This window comes from Aegilops tauschii, chromosome 1 (genome assembly GCF_002575655.3).
Source record: "Aegilops tauschii subsp. strangulata cultivar AL8/78 chromosome 1, Aet v6.0, whole genome shotgun sequence".
NCBI lineage: Eukaryota > Viridiplantae > Streptophyta > Magnoliopsida > Poales > Poaceae > Aegilops > Aegilops tauschii.
In genome coordinates, this window is record NC_053035.3 from 476,261,161 (window position 1) to 476,284,054 (window position 22,894).

At 43.4% G+C, this 22,894-nt stretch overlaps 2 long non-coding RNA genes across 3 annotated transcripts; one reads left to right on the forward strand and one right to left on the reverse strand.

The window, feature by feature from the left end:
- Window positions 1-721: 721 nt before the first annotated feature.
- On the forward strand, window positions 722-9,126 carry LOC141025672 (uncharacterized). The gene is made up of 2 exons (XR_012187901.1): window positions 722-1,710; window positions 8,831-9,126. It is a non-coding gene; the product is annotated as an uncharacterized lncRNA (long non-coding RNA).
- Window positions 9,127-11,336: 2,210 nt separating this feature from the next.
- Window positions 11,337-14,964, reverse strand: LOC141025675 (uncharacterized). Of its 2 annotated transcripts, XR_012187903.1 has the most exons (3): window positions 14,809-14,964; window positions 13,003-13,773; window positions 11,337-12,894 (listed from the first exon to the last, which is right to left on the reverse strand). It is a non-coding gene; the product is annotated as an uncharacterized lncRNA (long non-coding RNA). The 2 variants fall into 2 exon arrangements; XR_012187902.1 differs by having other exon boundaries at window positions 13,003-14,964.
- Between the last annotated feature and the right edge of the window lie 7,930 nt (window positions 14,965-22,894).

The window sequence follows — 22,894 nt, forward strand, 5'->3', positions numbered from 1 at the left end:
ACATTCTCCGTGACATACATGACGTTCGGATCAACCCTTTGCAGTCATGACACACACGTCAGTTGGTGATCACTCTGTCACAGTTCTATTTTTGTTACTTTCCTAAATTTAGCTTTAAAGATTTTATACAGTTAGCCACACAGGAACGGCACACCCGACGAGCTTCACCCAACAACACACACACACACACCCGCCGGCGTGTTATCCTGCCAGTTTCTGATCTTGCACAATCCAGGCCGTACCAAGCCTCCCAGTCATGGCCTCCAAGTTGACCGCGACCCAATTCGTGCGAGCAAGATCTCACCAAACTCGGCTTGAAGAGAACGGAGCAACACTTGTGATCACTGTGATGCAACACGCGAAGGAGGACGCGTCTGTTTTGGTAGGGGCCGAGGCAAGTGTCACCTCTTGGGTCAGGTGTTCGTCTCCGTTGATCTGGTCGAGAGGGTTACATGACACGGAAGTAACAAGCTCGCAAAGCATGCATATGGTTAGGCGCAAGGCATGGTGTCGATCGATCTACTTGAACATATTCGAGTCACGAACTAGACCCAAATAACTTCTCCAGAGCCGGTAGACGGACGCACACCCTATGGAGGGAAAGAGTACCGAACTAGCCTGGATTGCACCTGTAAGTTCGTGTCGTAAGTGGTCATGTCCAAAGGCAAAAAACACCAATTCTTGACAAACACTGTTAGTGTTGCATGTGAATCCACACATGCATTTGACAATAGGACACGCACTGGCAAGCACACCGCGTCATGCATGCTACCTGTACACATCTCTAGATGCGCCAAACGCATCTTGTCGCCCTCCAGTTGAGGGTGGGTGGCAGTGAGATAATCATCAATAGACTCTGAGCTAAGAATGTCACAAAATAATTTGAAATTAGTACCTTGAGGAAATTGTTTGATGATTAGGTTAAATAAAACTACAAGGGAAAACATTATGTCATGAGAATAAAGGGTACAAAAAATACGCTAGTAATATATATTCCACTGTATTAGTGAAGCCTCTAATCAATGTAAAATCTGAATATAGATGGCATATGTATTATGGAGGGGAGCGGCGAGTCCTCAAAAAGGCAATGTTCACAAAAGTGTACCCCTTCTCTAGCTGATCACAATCATGCATTGGATGCTTCTTTTAGCCTTGATGCCAGCTATTTTCTATATATGTTAACATGTCTTATATAAATCCCTCTTTATTATTTACAACCATATTTTACTCATCTCTAGTACTACACATATATAAGGACCCACATGCAGAGTGAGTGTTAGAAATATCTCTCACAAACTACACTTGTTTTCCCGAGTCAAACAAAGTACGGTAGGTGAGTGCTTTAAATGTTGGTTCTTGAATCCCCCCTCCCGACCCTCGCGTCGCCCCCCCGGGTGACTTGGGGGCGACTAGGGTTCCGCCGCCGCCACCACCCCTCCAACCCTCTCCTCCTCCCTCGCCGCCACTGGAGACGGCCACCAGGACAGCTAGCGCAGGCGCCGATCAAGGTGGCGGCGGGGAGTGCGGCACTTCATCCCTCTCGAAGGCCATTGGTACCTGGAGCGGCGGCCCCTGCCGGCGAGGACGCCTCGTATTGCGACCGCCGGCGTTCGCAGGCGGTGTGCTGGCCGGCGTACTCGGCCGTGAGGGCGGTGGGCCATTGGTGGACTTTTGGTCGCGGTGCAGATCTCATCTGCGTCAGATCTGGAGGTACGAGATCCCACCTCCCTGTTGCCTCTCTCGCTCTGTACGCCGTGGAGTGCGATTCGCTCGTTGGCTCCGGTGTTGGTGAGCATGGTGGAGTAGCTTGCGGCCTGGGGGAAACCCTGGCCGGCTTGGCCGGCCCGACGGGGGCGACGCCCAAGGGCGCCACTTTCTTCCATGGGGCGCTGCTGAGGTCCCAACTCTCCACCCCGACCTCCTGCCAGGGTGAAAACCCACAATCCCCTGCGGATTTGGCGGCTGCGGCGCCTTGCGCGTCGTGAACTTCCTGAAGTCATCGTCAGTGGTGTAGGGGCTCTGATGGGATGATGTGTAGGCGCAGGATTGATGTTGCTTGTGTCTCGAGATTGTGTGGATGCGGTGTGGGTTGTAGGCACCGTCGTCTCTTCTGGTTGGTGCTCTCCGGTGGCGGTGAATGCCTCTCGGCCCTGGTGACGCGGCTTCTCGATCCTGACGGTAGGGGATAGGGTTCGCCTTCCCGGTGGTTGTGGCTTCATGTAAACCAGAGAGACCTGGGTCTTCTCAATGGTGGTGCTTTGCTGCCTTGCCTCTCGCATTTTTGCTTGGTTCCCTGCTGCCTCCTCTTCAGCGTCTGACTCCATGAAGCTTTCCTTCTCCGACTAGTTGGGTGTGGTTAGTGGCGGTGTTGCCGACATGGCTTATCCCAAATCGAGGTGGTCGCCCTAGGTCCATCGTGCGATGTGAGGGTGGCATCCTTCTAGTTCTCAGGTGAGCTTCTCTAAATCTTGACACTACGTCACCTACAAGCCATGGCGAGGGGGTAGGGTCCCTCTTCGGTGACAGATAAGGAAGGTGTTATTTTCCCTCCTTCCCTAGGTGCTCCTGGAGCAATGTCCATCTTCGCGGCCGACTTTCTCATGCCCTGCTGCTCTGTCCTTGATTTGTAGGATACTAGTGTGGAGTACTCTGCTTCTAGCAAGATGTAATCTTCATTTTCCTTTCTTAGGTTAGATTATGTAGGCCGTGCTTTTGGTTTGCTTCCCAGCGTTCCCCTTTGTATGCGTTTGGTCGTCGTTCTCTGGGTCTTATGATCTAACTCCTGGCCGGTTGATGGCTTTGTTAATTCAAAGCCGGGCTCTTCACGAGCCTTCGTTCCAAAAATATCGGTTCTTTGGGTCTATCTTCAAGCATTCCCAGTTTCTTCTTCGGCCATGATGGCACACGTCAGAGCATCGCTCACATCAAGATCTATACTTCCACACCTACCTCTATTTTCAATTTGCAGTATCGAATCAATGCTAGTTTCTCCATAAGATCAATTTCTTGTTCTACTCCATGGTCCATCTCAAACCATCGCTTCTAGTGAGATATAAAATTTGAGTTCTACCACTTGATCTATTTGGAAGATAGCTACTGGTGTTTACATAAGATCTACACTTCGTCCTACTTCAAGATCCATGTCAAAGCATCGCCCACGAGAGATTTACTCTGACTCCGGAAGTCTTATAGCTTTGTTTTTGGCGAGATCCATACTTTACTCTCTGCCATGATCTTCTGGAAGCATCACTACCGTGATATCTATACTTTGAGCAATACCTTCCCATCTTACTTGGGGATCTATGGATCCTTATTTATGGTAATTGTGCATTATTTTTGGTGGATATTTGGATGGATCTAATCAATTGAGAGGTGGTTGTGCTTTTGTCTTATTCTCCACTAAGTCACGAAATTAATCCTTACCTGTAGTATCATACCATACTTGTTAAACATATTCATAACAAAAAGGGTGGTTCTTCTCTAGCTTATAAAGCCAAGCTTGCATTCACATCACTACCTTTCGCTAGAGCACATGAGATACCCGAAATACACACCATTATTTTTAGGGAAGTGAAATGCATTTTTCCATTATATGTAAACAGTGTTAGTGGCATATAATATCATGTGTTTAGAACCACGGACATACTGTAAAGAAGGTTTCAATCATAAAGATTACTTTCTTATAGTGACTCAGGCTTGAAACAAGAATGATGGTGCACGTTTGCTCTTAGGCACTACCACATTGGAGCACCTTATCGCTAGAGATGTCAATGTAGTACATTTTACCCTAAAACACACGTACTTGTTCCTATCCTTTTCTTTTTCTGTGCTGCTTGTCTGAGAAAGCACGCACACATATTTCTAGTGGATTGTCTCTAGTATTAATGATGAGTATGGACGGCATAGCGAGGTGGAAGGGCATACGTTACCTGTGGAGAGAGAGCATGGCCGCGCTGAGGCTGGGAGCACCGGCGCCGCATGGTGGCATCAGCTTGGCTGCTTCCACCCTCACAGCCTTGTGGTTCCAGTACTTGAGGGACGACCGGTGGCGCACCTCGGCGTGGTCATCTCCGCTTCGAGTGCGGGATTATGCGCGGGCGGACTTCATATGGCCCTATTGGATGGCACGGGTGCGTCTAGCCCTGTGATGCCGTTGCCGCCGCAACAGCCGAAGTTGGGTGCCTGGAAGGTGTGCATGGCAACGTTGTAGAGATGGTGGCTCACGAGGGCAGAGGGTGAGCACACCGCTACCGACAGGTGTGGGACGTGACCCAATGGCTTGTGCTGCTCGAGCAAGGTGCGGGTGATGCCAGTAGCGCGAGGCCTGGGGGGAGAGTGGGAGGGGAGCGTGTGTTGGCTTACCTGCGTGATTGGAGTGAAACGACAATGAAGAAGGAGACAACAAAGAGGCTACTACATGGGAGATGCTGATCCGATGCGAGGCTCCTCCTCAGTCTATGCACTTGCAGTTGTTGTTCGGGACATCGTGTCACCTAGCCACTCCATACCCAGACTGGAGGCAATGGACATGAATCACATGATGAGGTAGCCGAAATCCCACTCTGGCGTGGTTTTGCTCTCGGTATTCTTAGTTCTTGCCGTGTCATGTTTTCTGAGATATAGTACAAATTTACCTTTTCGTTTCCTTTCGTTTGGTGTGCTTAAATGTTTTGCGGCAAGTCGGCCAATTGGAGCAGGGCCTATCAGGTTACTGGTCTCTTTGCTGGATTTTGCCAATTTGGGCCAGCCAACCAAACTAGCAAATGTTGGCAAAATACGGAAACAAGAACAGATCAGAAGACGCTGTCAGGTACCAGATAGGCCCTGCTCCAATCGTCCGGCTTGTTGCAAAATACACACGCACACCGAAAGAAAGAAAACCAAAATAAAATAAAATTCTAACTCGACCGCACATAACACGACACGGGAAGAAGTAAGAAAGCCGAGAGCAAAATCATGTGAGAGGGGGATTTTGGCCACCTCATCTTTTTTTGAGAGTTATTTTGGCCACCTCATCATGTGGTTCATGTCCATTGTCGCCAGGCTGGGTTCGGAGGGGCTGGGAGACGCAACGCCCCGAGCAGCAACTCTGAATGCCTCAACTGAGAGGAGCCTTTCATCGGAGCAATGTATCTCATGTAGCATCCTCCTCCTTGCCTCCTTCTTGGCTGCCATTTCACTCTGATCATGCACGCGAGTCAACACACACTCCCTCACACTCTTTGCATATGCCTCGCGCTGACGGCATTGCCTGCACCTCGCTCGAGAAGTTCAAGCCTTTGGGTCGCACTCCTCCCCCGCCGGCAGTTGTGCTCACCCTCTGCGCCCGTGAGTCACTTGCTCTACAACGTTGCCACGCACACCTTTCAGGGATCCAACATTAGCAGTTGCGGCGGCAACAACATCGCAGGGCTAGATGCACCCGTGCCGCTCTAGCGAGGCCATAGGAAGCACTCCCACAGCTACCGCGAGCCGCCAGCGCACACTCCCGCTCCCGAATTGAAGTTGGTCCTCGACACGGTACATGAACCACAAGGTGGTGTGGGAAGATGCATCAAAGATGATGTCTCCATCAGGCGCCGGTGGTCCCAGCGTCAGGGTGGCCACACTCTGGCTCCACTGGTACACAAGTCCCTTCTCCTCACTATACCATCCGTAATGATCATTACTACTTGCGTGTATTGTCATAGGTCTCTACTGGTTCTTGTCACATGCAGTTCTATGACTCAGTTACACTTTTTTGGACTCACCCAACACATTAAGCATGTATTTTTCCATGCCAGCAGTGACATACATCCATCACATTAAGCATCAATGCATCACACTAAACAATGCCATTAATAGTTCTCATTGTCCTTGTTCTCATTTACCTTTAGTATGTCTACACATACGGATATGATCTTCATAACCATCTACTGGACATGCATGCTAGATACATAGAAATATACTGCTTAGTTGTTAGTAACCCACATAGACAATGACATCGTCGGTGCGAGGCTGCTCCGTGGATCGAGTTCTCGTCATGCCGTTGTCCTTGTTGTGTAATACTATTTTTGCTAAGATGGTTTCCATGATGGCGATAAAATCCGTAGAGGAGACTCACACCAATGTCGGCGAGAAGCAGCCAAAGAAGGAGAAGCAACAGCTTAGGTAGTAGCCGCAGTGTCTGGTGCAGGTCCAGAGGCGGAGAAGCTGACCACCAACAAGGTGTGTCGTCAGGTCTCCCTCAAGATCAAAAACCACGCGGTGGCAAAGGCGTCGACACGCAGACAGAGACAGAGAAACTGATGTTGCCACCAAGCACCCACGGTCCCAACTTCCATGGCACCCCGCCCATCCGTCCTCGTGCCGCAGCCCTCTAACTCTACAGGTGAGCACTCCCCGCGGACTTATAGTATTGTACACATCGGTGATCATTCACATTGGATACATTTTCAAAGTTAAAAGAAGTGTTCAAAGGTCACCATGGGATGAGCCCTTCCTTCACGGTTGTCTCGGTACGGTCAGTCCGGTTAGAGCCATTGCCTGTGGGTCGGATCACGTCTAGTCCAGTCAGGTCTAGTCAGCATCAGCTTAAGTTGTCAGGGCGTCCGCCCAATCTTTATAAATGGAAGTGTGTTTCTCTACACTACGAGATACTAGAGCTAAATGTATAGACAATGCTTGAACTTGCTGTCTATATTCACTTTCGTGCCCTAGTTGCATAATACCAAAAACTGGTGCAAAAAATTGGCTAATGCATTCAATTTGGAGTACTCGCCTTCTAAGACGTTATCTGTCGATGTGAACTGATATTCCTTTGTAGGCTAACAAGTGGGGGGCGCATATAAGAGGAGGGCGGAGAGAGCGAGCGTCACTCAATTACAGTGTTGTCAGTTACACTTTTGGACTCAACCAACACATTGATCATTTTTCCTCAATTACCTAAACCTACACATGCACCTCGGGTTGTTAACATATATGTGAGTCATTTGGACTCAGCAAGTAAATTACCAAGGATACTAAACTAACAATGCTTATGGGTTGGATGTGGATAAGGTGGTGAGGTTGCACCAAGCAATATAAACCAACTATTCCTATATCTAGCGCATTGAGGAAGGCATCGATTGATCACAAACTGCGTTGCGGTGGCCACCCTCCCCCTTTCTACTATTCTTCTCCACCAAAAAGTCTCAAACTCTAGTGGCTTCTATGAAATCAATGTGTGTTGAGGTCAATTGAGAGGAACATAAGCTCAAATTGTTAATAAGTAGTATCTGACTCGACCGCACATAACACGACACGGGAAGAAGTAAGAAAGCCGAGAGCAAAATCATGTGAGAGGGGGATTTTGGCCACCTCATCATGTGGTTCATGTCCATTGTCGCCAGGCTGGGTTCGGAGGGGCTAGGAGACGCGACGCCCCGAGCAGCAAACTGTGAATGCCTCAACTGAGAGGAGCCTTTCATCGGACCAATGTATCTCATGTAGCATCCTCCTCCTTGCCTCCTTCTTGGCTGCCATTTCACTCTCATCATGCATGTGAGTCAACACACACTCCCTCACACTCTTTGCATATGCCTCGCGCTGAAGGCATTGCCTACACCTCGCTCGAGAAGTTCAAGCCTTTGGGTCGCACTCCTCCCCCGCCGGCAGTTGTGCTCACCCTCTGCGCCCGTGAGTCACTTGCTCTACAACGTTGCCACACACACCTTTCAGGGATCCAACATCAGCAGTTGTGGCGGCAACAACATCGCAGGTCTAGATGCACCCGTGCCGCTCCAGCGAGGCCATAGGAAGCACTCCCACAGCTACCGCAATCTGCCAGCGCACACTCCTGCTCCCGAGTCGAAGTTGGTCCTCGACAAGGTACATGAACCACAAGATGGTGTGGGAAGATGTGGCAAAGATGATGTCTCCATCAGGCGCCGGTGGTCCCAGCGTCAGGGTGGCCACACTCTGGCTCCACTGGTACACAAGTCCATTCTCCTCACTATACCATCCGTAATGATCATTACTACTCGTGTGTATTGTCGTAGGTCTCTACTGGTTCTTGTGACATGCAGTTCTATGACTCAGTTACACTTTTTTGGACTCACCCAAGACATTAAGCATGTTTTTTTCCATGCCAGGACTGACATCCATCCATCACATTAAGCATTAATGCATCACACTAAACAATGCCATTAATAGTTCTCATTGTCCTTGTTCTCATTTACCTCTAGTATGTCTACACATACGGATATGATCTTCATAACCATCTACTGGACATGCATGCTAGATACATAGAAATATACTGTTTAGTTGTTAGTAACCCACATAGACAATGACATCGTCTGTGTGAGGCTGCACCGTGGATCTAGTTCTCGTCATGCCGTTGTCCTTGTTGTGTAATACTATTGTTGCTCAGATGGTTTCCATGATGGCGAAAAAATCCGTGGAGGAGACTCACACCAATGTCGGCGAGAAGCATGCATCCAAAGAAGGAGCAACAGCAGCTTAGGTAATAGCCACAGTGTCTGGTGCAGGTCCAGAGGCAGAGAAGCTGACCACCAACAAGGTGTGTCGTCAGGTCTCCCTCAAGATCAAGAACCACACGGTGGCAAAGGCGTCGACACGCAGGCAGAGACGGAGAAACTGATGCTGCCACCGAGCACCCACGGTCCCAACTTCCATGGCACCCCGCCCATTGATACGTCTCCAACGTATCTATAATTTATGAAGTATTCATGCTATTATATTATCTATTTTCGATGTTTATGGGCTTTACTAAACACTTTTATATTATTTTTTGGGACTAACCTATTAACCGGAGGCCCGGCCCAAATTGCTGTTTTCATGCCTATTTCAGTGTTTCGAAGAAAAGGAATATCAAACGGAGTCCAAATGGAATGAAACCTTCATCATCCCGACGCTATCCATGACGAGGAGGGAGTAGTTCACCCTCGGGGCTGAGGGTATGTACCAGTAGCTATGTGTTTGATCACTCTCTCTCGTGTTCTTGAGGTGGTACGATCTTGATGTACCGCGAGCTTTGCTATTATAATTGGATCTTATGATGTTTCTCGCCCTCTACTCTCTTGTAATGGATTGAGTTTTCCCTTTGAAGTTATCTTATCGAATTGAGTCTTTAAGGATTTGAGAACACTTGATGTATGTCTTGCATGTGCTTATCTGTGGTGACAATGGGATATCACGTGATTCACTTGATGTATGTTTTGGTGATCAACTTGCGGGTTCCGTGACCTCGTGAACTTATGCATAGGGGTTGGCACACGTTTTCGTCTTGACCCTCCGGTAGAAACTTTGGGGCACTCTTTGAAGTTCTATGTGTTGGTTGAATAGATGAATCTGAGATTGTGTGATGCATATCGTATAATCATACCCACGGATACTTGAGGTGACATTGGAGTATCTAGGTGACATTAGGGTTTTGGTTGATTTGTGTCTTAAGGTGTTATTCTAGTACGAACTCTATGATAGATCGAACGGAAAGAATAGCTTCATGTTATTTTACTACGGACTCTTGAATAGATCGATCAGAAAGAATAACTTTGAGGTGGTTTCGTACCCTACAATAATCTCTTCGTTTGCTCCGCTATTAGTGACTTTGGAGTGACTCTTTGTTGCATGTTGAGGGATAGTTATATGATCCAATTATGTTATTATTGTTGAGAGAACTTGCACTAGTGAAAGTATGAACCCTAGGCCTTGTTTCCTAGCATTGCAATACCGTTTACGCTCACTTTTATCGCTTGCTACCTTGCTGTTTTTTTATTTTCAGATTACAAAACCCTATATCTACTATCCATATTGCACTTGTATCACCATCTCTTCGCCGAACTAGTGCACCTATACAATTACCATTGTATTGGGTGTGTTGGGGACACAAGACTCTTTGTTATTTGGTTGCAGGGTTGCTTGAGAGAGACCATCTTCATCCTACGGCTCCCACGGATTGATAAACCTTAGGTCATCCACTTGAGGGAAATTTGCTACTGTCCTACAAACCTCTGCACTTGGAGGCCCAACAACGTCTACAAGAAGAAGGTTGTGTAGTAGACATCAAGCAGTTTCTGGCGCCGTTGCCGGGGAGGTTAGTGCTTGAAGGTATATTTTTAGATCTTGTAATCGAATCTTTTTGCTTGTTTTATCACTAGTTTAGTTTATAAAAGAAAACTACAAAAAAATGGAATTAAGGGTGCCTCATATGCTTCATCTTTTTAATGTCTTTCGTGAAAATGATGGGAAGGAAAATTGTGCTCAAGTACTAGAAGAAGAATTACATAGAATGCTTGGCATAAAATACGTGAATGATGAGCATGATTGCAATGTTGTTAGTATGAATTCTTTGAATACCCATGATGCTAATGATATGCAAAGCCACAAGCTTGGGGATGCTATGTTTGATGAAGATGATATGTTTAGTCCCCCAAGTTTTGATGAGAAAATTTATTATGATGAAATCATGCCTCCTATTTATGATGATTATTGTGATGACACGTATGCTATAAAGAATAAAGATAACCATGAAACTTGTCGTCATGATTTTAATTTTTAATTGGATTATGCTTCACATGATAGTTATTTTGTTGAGTTTGCTCCCACTACTATTCCGAATGAGACGAATTTTGCTTATGTGGAGAGTAATAAATTTTCTATACTTGTAGATCATGAAAAGAATGCTTTAGGTGCTGGTTATATTGTGGAATTCATTCATGATGCTACTGAAAATTATTATGAGTGAGGAATATTTGCTTGTAGGAATTTCAATAATATCAAGTTTCCTCTCTATGTGCTTAAAATTTTGAAGTTATGCTTGTTTTGTCTTCCTATGCTAGTTGATTATTGTTCCCATAAGTTGTTTGCTCACAAAATCACTATGCATAGGAAGTGGGTTAGACTTAAATGTGCTAGTCATATTCTTCATGATGCTCTCTTTATGTTTCAATTCTTATCTTTTATGTGAGCATCATTGAAATCATCATGCCTAGCTAGGGGCGTTAAACGTTAGCGCTTGTTGGTAGGCAACCCAATTTTATTTTTGTTCCTTGCTTTTTGCTCCTGTTTAGCAATAAATAATTCATCTAGCCTCTGGTTAGATGTGTTTTTATGTTTTAATTAGTGTTTGTGCCAAGTAGAACCTTTGGGAAGACTTGGGTGAAGTCTTTTTGATCTTGCTGTAAAAAACAGAAACTTTAGCGCTCACGAGATTAGCTACAACTTTTTACTGGAGAGTGCTATTTAGTTGATTCTTTTTGCAGATGATTAATAGACAAATTCCTCAGGTCCACCAATTTATTTCAGAATTTTAGGTCTTCCAGAAGTATACGTTTTATACAGATTACAACAGACTGTTCTGTTTTTGACAGATTCTGTTTTCTATGTGTTGTTTGCTTATTTTAATGAATCTATGAGTAGTACCGGAGGGTATGAACCATATAGAAGTTGAAATACAGTAGATATTACACCAATATGAATTTAGAATGAGTTCACAACAGTACCTAAGTGGTGATTTATTTTCTTATACTAACGGAGCTTACGAGTTTTTTGTTAAGTTTTGTGTTGTGAAGTTTTCAAGTTTTGGGTAAAGATTCGATGGACTATGAAATAAGGAGTGGCAAGAGCCTAAGCTTGGGGATGCCCCGGAAGGCATCCCCTCTTTCGTCTTCGTTCATCGGTAACTTTACTTGGAGTTATATTTTTATTCACCACATGATATGTGTTTTGCTTGGAGCGTCAATTTATTTTGTTAGGATTTGCTTGCTGTTATTTAGAACAATGTTTTGCATCTTTTATTTCAATAAAAGTGGCATTGATAGCCTTTACTATGCCTATTTTACAAGTCTACATGTTGCTGTTTCAAAACAGAAAGTTTACCGCTGTTGCAAAAATTCCTTAGAAAAGTCAGAATGTGATAAAATGTTGAAACCTTTTGCATAATAAGATCTGATAAATTTACTACAGTGGGAATTTTCGTTCATAATTTTTAGATCTAGGGAAGTATGGATCTTGCTGCATTCTTTACAGGCTGTCCTGTTTAGGCAGATTGCTATTATGTTTGCATTGTTTGCATATGTTTGCTTCTTTAATGATTCTATTTGAGGATAGGACTATTAAATAAGCAGAGGCATTTAGTATGCAATGTTGAGTAATAATGTTAGTGATTTGCTACATTAGAGTATGATAAGGTTTTTGCATTGGTTTATACTAACTTATCCCACAAGTCCTTGTTGAGTTTTGTGTGGATGAAGCTTTTGAGATTTAGGGAGACCGTGATATGAGAGGAATTAAGGAGACAAAAAAGCTCAAGCTTGGGGATGATTAAGGTATCCCAAGATAATATTTCAAGACACTACAAGAGGAACACCCCTTCAGCAACACATTGATGCGTTGTCGTATATCCATATAACCGTTGCTAAGGTCTACATCAACGGATTATTATGCGTTGCCGTTGGTGGCGTTGCAAGGTTCTACAACAACATATATAATTGCGTTGGTAAACCACGTGAAGATGTGTTGCAATGTAGCAATGTATATATTTGGAGCATAACAACGCTTCGTATGCTTTGGTGGCTAACCTACACGAACTAATTTTCAAGCTGACATAATATACGCTTCTATGCATTGTTAGATAGCATGAGGTACTATTTTATATATTGCGAACAACAATTGCTAGACCAATACCGATAGTGCACAGGAGCAGTGATCCAGTGAACAGAAATACTTCATATATTAAATCAACTCGGTTGTATTACATGGAACACAATCCAAACAGTACATACATGATTTTCTATACATTGACCATGAAAATGACATACTACACTGTAGACATAAAACTATCTGGTAGCATCCCATTCTCCACCTTGCATTCAACAACATCCATTCATCTTGGCAATCTTCGGCAACAAAGAACTGCCATGAATGAGTAAAGTAACATTAGAGAAAAAAACAGGTCAATAGAGCAATTAAAAAGGAGAAACATACAAAGGTTGAAGGCCATGTTTAAGTTTTAGTCAGTACCTTCTTCGTCTTCCCACGATTCATTCTGCTCGATAACCTTCAATGACATTGTTACGAGATGATCACCACCCTGCCCATCACTCAGTATTCGGTCTGATTGGCAAAGGCCAACGTAACAACTGAAATAAATTTAGCATATAGAAATGGAAGCCCGCATGTAACACTTATTCTGGAGTTGATCCTTTGTTGAAGGCTCACATCGGTCTAGTTTAATCTGAATGATCAACAAAAATCCTTGTCTTTTCTTATTCCCATATGAGACTTGATTTAAGTGTAACAATGCTTAAATCAGTACTAGGAATCCCACTGTATTAGGCACTCATCTCAAAATTTGTTTCCGTGATCTTTTTCTTTTCTTTTTCACATGTCGCAAGCCAAACATACATTAGGACCATATATCGAGCATTGTAGACGTGCATGTCGTAATAAACATGTTTCTCTCTTGGCACAAAAAGAAAATTATCATCCTAAGGTCAAAGATTATGGTCACATTTCATTGTAATATACACAAAAAATGTAAATTGTATGCTCCGCTGGGTAATTGCAACTTTAAGATACAAACACACACAATGTTCTCTTTTTCTCCAAACATCTAAATAAAGAAGATAACTTGAACTAACCTCACAAAAAGAAAACTAGAACTAATATAATGAAACTGATTGTGTAACTTACATTTAGGTGTACATTTTGTTCCATCGAACTTCTGCAGACCGACACAAGTCCCTTTGACAGCATTGTCGTTGTACACCAGTATTGTACGTATATTCCTACCTGTGTATTTGGGAATACAGTCCATGTAAATAACAAACTAGGTTTCTGTGTATTTTGTCACCAGTTCCTCCAGGCAAGTCTGAAAGGAACCCAAATGTGCTATCCTGATCCATAGAAGTCTCAGTCAATGCAACTCATGATATAACTTCTTTCTAAAATGCTTCCTATATTATAAGCACCTTTCGTAGACAGTTAAACTGAAAATGCAATATAGAGCTCTGAAGCACCCATCTATGCACCGGCCATTCACAAGGAGAGTACTAACATAATTTATGCACCCATTAATGCATCTCTGCTGCTGCATATTCAAAGTACATAGTTTTAGTCGGTACTAACTACTCCTGGGTGCTAAGATATATGATGCACATCACCTCGGTGCTAGGATTAGCAGTAATTCTTAGGCATTAGCAGAATTTTTTCTCTCTGTTCATCTCAAATTTACCAATGATTTTGAGCGTAATAAAAAAACACAATTTACCTCATGAATATAGTGATTTACTCAACTAGGCACTAAGCATCATCAATCACACACAAAACTAATCAATCGCCAAATGAACTAAAATAGCAGATTCATTCTAGAAAAACTTTCTTTGACTGAGAACAACTCATTAGACTATCCCAACGAATTAGTCATTCCAAACATAAAAATAAATGTATCAATTACACACTGTTTGAAAGCAGTACCATGTGTTAGTTTTCTGTGTACATTAGTTTGCATTAACAATTTCCCTGATTGCACGACTGCATCAGCATGAGTAGGCATTAGCATGCAAAATATTAAGAAGCTATAATTCAACTGAAGTAAACTTGCAGAAGCAATCCATTTTGTAATTCACGGCTCTCAACGGTTTTCTGTAGCAGATCTGAGGCCAAAACAAGTTGGACCAAACAACACCACTCTACTATTAAGCATCAAAAGAATAGAATAAATTACGATTCCAAGCTCTAGTCTAGTGTGTACGCCTATCCGAGGGGGTTAAGTGGGCATATGCAGCTTTGATTTATGATTGGAGGGAGTTGGTAGTTGTCCCATACATTGGCTGGATGAACGGAGGGGCTGATGACGTGCCGACTAGATCCTTGCTCTGGTAGTCCATGCATGTCTTCGGTGTTGCACATGGTGGCAGTAGTATGAGTGAGGGATAGAGGTAGAAGTAAACACTCACAATTACACTGTCTCAAAGGCGGGAATGAAAAGGGGAGGGACAAACCATCATGGCTAGGCATCCTCTGATTTACAAAGTGGAGTGATATGTATACCGGTGCAAGCCAGCGCCAGCGGCGGCGGATCAGGCTGACTGATCAGGTTAGCGCAGATCGTCGTCACGATGACCGGCAAAGAATCCGCCATGGTCTACCAGACAGAAAACAAGATAGGTAAGAGAAGAGAGGGTCAGGGGAGGAGTGGCTTACTGAACCGGCAGACGTCGGAGTCGAGGTAGCCAAGGTGGAGCAGCACCGCCAAGGCCGACCGGCAGCCGCACATGCGGCAATTTGGCACGGATTAGTAGGGCGACAAACCAGAGGAGGCGTGGTCTATGGCAACTAGGATTTCTGCTGGCCGCATGTAGGAGAGCGGAGGACGTCGCCATGGTTCGGGATCGCAGAAAAGTGGTGAGAAGTAGCCGATCCGATGAGCGGCGACGCAGTAGAGCGCCGTAGCTCGCCAGATTTAGAGGCGGCGGCGTTGTGGTCACAGAGAAATAAGATTTGGCTGGTGAGCTACTTCTAAAGGGGGAGTTAGAGATAATGTGATTTTTTTTCTGTAGATGTGAAGGTGGGTACGGGGAGAGGTTAGCAAGTCATGCGAGGTGGTAGGTGGGAGGTTGACCAAACAACACATAGTCCAGATTCGTTGGTAGATATGCATTGTTATATGGGGTTTTTGTTGTTGTAGTGAGAAGTCTCAAGCGTCTAAGCTTGGGGATGCCCCGGTTGGCATCCTACCTTTCTTCTTCGACAACTATCAGTTAGTATCGGTTGATCCTAAGTTTTTGCTTCTTCACATGATGTTTGCTATTCTTAGAATATCATTTTATTTTGTTTTGCATGCTGTTTGAATAAAATATCAAGATCTAAAATTCCTAAATGGGAGAGTCTTCACATAGCTACATAATTATTTAACTACTCATTGATCTTCACTTATATCTTTTTGGAGTAGTTTGTCATTTACTCGTGTGCTTCACTTATATCCTATGAGTAAATGGTTGAATTAATTGAATATAATAAATCTGAAATTATACATGTTTCATATGCTTATCCCTTGGGGAGTAATGACTTCACATATAAGAAGTAGAGGTGGTAAATTTATTGAAGGTTAGCAAACATTGTATTGATCACTTGAACAATTCATGAAAGAATATTGAGGGAAGAGAGATTTCACATATAAATATACTATCTTGGACATCTTTTGTAATTGGGAGCACTCATTAAAATATGACATGCTAAAAGGTTGATGTTGGACAAGGAAGACAACATAATGGGTTATGTTTTCTTATATCCGAAATAAAGTATATTGCCATGGATCATCCAACATGCTGAGCTTGCCTTTCCCCCTCATGCTATCCAAATTCTTTGCACCAAGTAGAGATACTACTTGTGCTTCCAAAAATCCCTTAAACTAGTATTGCCATGAGAGTCTACCATACCTACCTATGGATTGAGTAAGATCCTTCAAGTAAGTTGTCATCGATGCATGCAATAAAAATTGCTCTCTAAATATGTATGATCTATTAGTGTGGAGAAAATAAGCTTTATACGATCTTGTGATGTGGAAGCAATAAAAGCGACGGACTGCATAATAAAGGTCCCTATCACAAGTGGCAATATAAAGTGACGTTCTTTCGCATTAAGATTTTGTGCATCCAACTATAAAAGCGCATGACAACCTCTGCTTCCCTCTGCGATGGGCCTATCTTTTATTCTTGTCTTTTACCTTATGCAAGAGTCATGGTGATCTTCACCTTTCCTTTTTACATTTTATCCTTTGGCAAGCACATTGTGTTGGAAAGATCCTGATATATATATATATATCCAATTGGATGTAAGGCATCATGAACTATTATTGTTGACATTACCCTTGAGGTAAAAGGTTGGGAGGCGAATCTATAAGCCCCTATCTTTCTCTATGTCTGATTGAAACTTTGAACCCATAAATATCGCGTGAGTGTTAGCAATTGTGAAAGACTTAAATGATAGTTGAGTATGTGAAGTTTGCTGAATCAAACCTCTGACATAGACTCTTCCTGAAAATAAGATGAATTGTAATTGTTTGATGACTAATAACACGGTTTTTTAGTTTTCAAGAAAGTTTATGATCTATACTTTAACGTGTGAATAGTTTGTTACTTGATTATGAAAAGTTTTATGAGATGAGCTACTGTTATGACATATGATGATGCTAGAAAAGGTGATTGAAATTATCATTGATCAAACTTGTGCACCTGCTAGCATTCATACTTCATAAATTATTTCTTTTATCATTTACCTACTCGAGGACGAGCAGGAATTAATCTTGGGGATGCTGATACGTCTCCAACGTATCTATAATTTATGAAGTATTCATGCTATTATATTATCTGTTTTGGATGTTTATGGGCTTTACTAAACACTTTTATATTTTTTTGGGACTAACCTATTAACCGGAGGCCCATCCCAAATTGTTGTTTTCATGCCTATTTCAGTGTTTCGAAGAAAAGGAATATCAAACGGAGTCCAAACGGAATGAAACCTTCGGGAGAGTTATTTTTGGAACAGAAGCAATCCAGGAGACTTGGAGTAGACGTCAGGGAAGCTTCGAGGAAGCCACGAGGCAGGGAGGCGTGCCCTACCCCCTGGGCGCGCACCCCACCCTCGTGGGCCCCTCGTGCCTCCCCTGACCGACTTCTTTCGCCTATATATGTCCATATACCCTAAAAACATCGAGGAACAGAATGGATCGGGAGTTCCGCCGCCGCAAGCCTCTGTAGCCACCAAAAACCAATCAGGACCCTGTTCTGGCACCCTGCCGGAGGGGGGAACCCTCATCGGTGGCCATCTTCATCATCCCGACGCTATCCATGACAAGGAGGGAGTAGTTCACCCTCGGGGCTGAGGGTATATACCAGTAGCTATGTGTTTGATCTCTCTCTCTCATGTTCTTGAGGTGGTACGATCTTGATGTACCGCGAGCTTTGCTATTATAGTTGGATCTTATGATGTTTCTCCCCCTCTACTCTCTTGTAATGGATTGAATTTCCCTTTGAAGTTATCTTATCGGATTGAGTCTTTAAGGATTTGAGAACACTTGATGTATGTCTTGCATGTGCTTATCTGTGGTGACAATGGGATATCACGTGATTTACTTGATGTATGTTTTGGTGATCAACTTGCGGGTTCGGTGACCTCGTGAACTTATGCATAGGGGTTGGCACACGTTTTCGTCTTGACTCTCAAGTAGAAACTTTGGGGCACTCTTTGAAGTTCTATGTGTTGGTTGAATAGATGAATCTGAGATTGTGTGATGCGTATCGTATAATCATACCCACGGATACTTGAGGTGACATTGGAGTATCTAGGTGACATTAGGGTTTTGGTTGAGTTGTGTCTTAAGGTGTTATTCTAGTACGAACTCTATGATAGATCGAACAAAAAGAATAGCTTCATGTTATTTTACTACGGACTCTTGAATAGATCGATCAGAAAGAATAACTTTGAGGTGGTTTCGTACCCTACAATAATCTCTTCGTTTGTTCTCCGCTATTAGTGACTTTGGAGTGACTCTTTGTTGCATGTTGAGGGATAGTTATATGATCCAATTATGTTATTATTGTTGAGAGAACTTGCAGTAGTGAAAGTATAAACCCCAGGCCTTGTTTCCTTGCATTGCAATACCGTTTACGCTCACTTTGATCGCTTGCTACCTTGTTGTTTTTATATTTTCAGATTACAAAATCCTATATCTACTATCCATATTGCACTTGTATCACCATCTCTTCGCCGAACTAGTGCACCTATACAATTTACCATTGTATTGGGTGTGTTGGGGACACAAGACTCTTTGTTATTTGGTTGCAGGGTTGCTTGAGAGAGACCATCTTCATTCTATGCCTCCCATGGATTGATAAACCTTAGGTCATCCACTGGAGGGAAATTTGCTACTGTCCTACGAACCTCTGCACTTGGAGGCCCAACAACGTCTACAAGAAGAAGGTTGTGTAGTAGATATCACCCATCCGTCCTCGCGCCGCAGCCCTCTAACTCTACAGGTGAGCACTCCCCACGGACTTATAGTATTGTACACATCGGTGATCATTCACGTTGGATACATTTTCAAAGTTAAAAGAAGTGTTCAAATGTCACCATGGGATGAGCCCTTCCTTCACGGTTGTCTCGGTATGGTCAGTCCGGTAAGAGCCATTGCCTGTGGGATCGGATCACGTCTAGTCCAGTCAGGTCTAGTCAGCATCAGCTTAAGTTGTCAAGGCGTCCGCCCAATCTTTATAAACGGAAGTGTGTTTCTCTACACTACGAGATACTAGAGGTAAATGTATAGACAGTGCTTGAACTTGCCGTCTATATTCACGTTCGTGCCCTAGTTGCATAATACCAAAAACTGGTGCAAAAAATGGGCTAATGCATTCAATTTGGAGTACTCGCCTTCTAAGATGTTATCTGCCGATGTGAACTGTTATTCCTTTGTAGGGTAACAAGTGGGGGGAGGATATAAGGCGCATATAAGAGGAGGGCGGAGAGAGCGAGTGTCACTCAATTACAGTGTTGTCAGTTACACTTTTGGACTCAACCAACACATTGATCAATTTTCCTCAATTACCTAAACCTACACATGCACCTCGGGTTGTTAACATATATGTGAGTCGTTTGGACTCAGCACGTAAATTACCAAGGATACTAAACTAACAATGCTTATGGGTAGGATGTGGATAAGGTGGTGAGGTTCCACCAAACAATATAAACCAACTATTCCTATATCTAGCGCATTGAGGAAGGCATCGATTGATCACAAACTGCGTTGAAGTGGCCACCCTCCCCCTTTCTACTGTTCTTCTGCACCAAAAAGTCTCAAACTCTAGTGGCTTCTATGAAACCAATGTGTGTTGAGGTCAATTGAGAGGAACATAAGCTCAAATTGTTAACAAGTAGTATCAGAGCCTACTTCCCACACTGGATCTACCAGACTACCTCTTCAAGCCCAAATTCGTGAGGCGGTAACAGAAGAAGTGATGTCCGTGGAAGCGCTAGTTCTTGAGATCCCCGAGAGAACGAGGAGCCTCGACAAGATCAAGGACGTGCGTAAACAATACGATGGCGATCTGCAGCCAATCAAAGCGTTGACAACGTCGGCAACAAAGGCACCTTGGCTTATGTGAGTAAGTTTCTGTCTAATAAGTATGTGCATGGCTTAAGCCTTCAATGTTTACCACCAGGTGGCGGCAACCTTTTTATTGCGGGTTTTATTTATATTTTTCCTCCACCAATTTTCTTCTGGATTTCGAGGCAAGCAACCCAAGCTTGAGAAAACTAACAAGGTCTTCTTTTGGATTTTTTCTTCTCTATTTTTTCGGTTTGCCTTATTTTTTCTAGTTTTTTCGTTCACTTTTTCTAATACATGAACTTGTTTAATTCATGAATATTTGCTAAAACATGAATGTTTTATAAAAAATATTGAATATTTGTTAAAATTCATGAATATAATTTAGTAGTCATGCATTTTCAATATAGAGATCTCTACCATAACAAAAGAATTAATATATTAAAATCTTTCTAGCCGCATTTCCTAACGGAGTCAATAATTCTTTTTCTAGCGGTTTTGCTGAAGTGCAGAGGAGCAGTGGTGCGCTACTGGGCCCCGCACATGTGAGCGTCTTAGCGGCTTCTCTGCGGACCCAACATGATGCACACACGAGCGGGCGTAGCTATGTCTCGCTTTACGTGAGATAGTAGCTCGCATTGCCTACAAGGAGTCGGTAGTGCTCCAGCCAGGAAGCCCCCATATCCTAGATCCCGAGTGTGCAGGCGTGCAGTGGAGATTACAATGGAAATGCAGAAACCGAGGATTCTACTTGAGACTGATATAAGTGCTGCTGCCAGGCTGAACTCAAATGTAAGGGAGATCAAGGGTAAGCTAAGAACTTTTGAGGCATTCAAAGTTAGTGAACTAGACATACTGCTAATGAAGTTGCTCACAAGTTAGCTAGAGAAGGCTGTGGCTTACGATTATGCAAAACTTGGCTTAATGTACCACCTGTTTGTATTGTGAGTGCTCTGGATTGTGCCATAAAAGTTTAATAAATAGCCACAACCTTTTCCCATAAAAAGGGGATTTAGTAGTGGGCCAACTGAGTAGCCATGTGGGTTTGTCACGCGGATGTCACGCACCTATATTTTTCACTTCTGTTTACATTTTTAACATACTAAATACCTATATTACGAAAATATCAATTTAGTTCATTTTTCTAAAGTGTCCATTGCACATATAAACATGATTATGCAGTGTAAAAGAATGTCCACTCAACCTTTAGAAAATGTTTGTACCGATCAAATGTATCTATGTGACATCTCAAAAATGTTCACGCATTTTGAAAATATACATAATATTTTAAAAATATTATACAATGTAAAAAAATATTCATGTATTCACAAATATGGTTCCATAAGATTCAAAGAGCTATACATTACATTTAATTTTTTCCGTTCTTTTCGAAAAAAAGTTTGTGACATTTAAAAATATACTTAAACAATGTATAAGAAATGTTGGAACCAAGACCCTAACCCTAGCTAGCCCTTGCTCGTCTCTAGCGCTCTCTTTCTGTACTCTCGCTCGAACGATCAGAGGAAGAAGAAGGAGGAAGGAGGAGGGCACGATGAACAAGGAGCTTTCTAGCGCACGAACGCCCGCCGCAACTACGACGTTTCCTTGAGCACGAACTCAACACCTCCGCCGTTACAAAGATCGGCGCCGCGATCTTATACCCGGGCCAGCGCTGGGCGACAACCCCCACGCCTCTACCCACTATTGCGCTTGGTTTGGCCCGCTCCACGCGTGCCCACGACTGCACCGAGCCCGCAACGAACCAACGCGATCACCGCGTCCCGATCACCAACGGCTTCACCCCACACACACACGCGCGGTGTACACATGCACGGACACGCCCGCGCACCACACGCACGCACACACGCACACCTAAGCCGCGGACCCGACGCGCCCAGCTCGCGCCCATACACGCGCTGGACGTGCCCGACCCGTCGCCGCGGCTTATTCTGGCCAACAAGAAATGCCTCATAGTTAAAAAAATGTTTTGTATCAATGAAAACAATTGTTTCGATTTGTATTTGAAAATGTTTGAAATGTATTAAAAAATGTTCAAAAACATGTATTCAAAAAATGTTAATCATCTATTTGAAAAATGTTAAACATGTATTAAAAAATGTTCTATGTGTACAAAAAAAAGGAAAAACAAAATCTACTTAGTGGAGAAAGCAAACAAGCACACACGAGAATACCAACGCCACGCTATTGCTCCCCGCCAACGGCGCCAGAAAAGAGCTTGATAATCCCCAAGTGAAGGGAATCATCATAGCAATTTCCAAAGGTGGAAGTGGTAAGTATGGAGTGTCGAACCCACAAGGAGCTAAAGGTAAGATCAATATTCTCTCAAGCCCTATCTGCCACTGATACAACTCTACATATACCGAACGTTTGCTTCCAACTAGAAACGAGAAATAAAACTACGTTGTGGGTATGAAGAGGATAACTTTGCATGGTATCGGAGAGCTAATATATAAAAGTAGGTGATGTTATCATAAAGTTAGAATATATTCCTAAATATTATAAATAGCGAGTGTGGAATAAGGATGGGTCGGTGTGCGGAATTATCCTAGGCAATCGTTAACAAGACCGGTAGTCGTCATTGCAATTTCATATGAGGGAGAGGCATAAGCTAACATACTTTCTCTTCTTGGATCATATGCACTTATGATTGGAACTCTAGCAAGCATCCGCAACTACTAAAGATCATTAAGGTAAAACCCAACCATAGCATTAAATCATCAAGTCCTCTTTATTCACATACGCAACAACCCCCTTACTCGGGTTTGTGTTTCAGTCACTCACCAACCCACT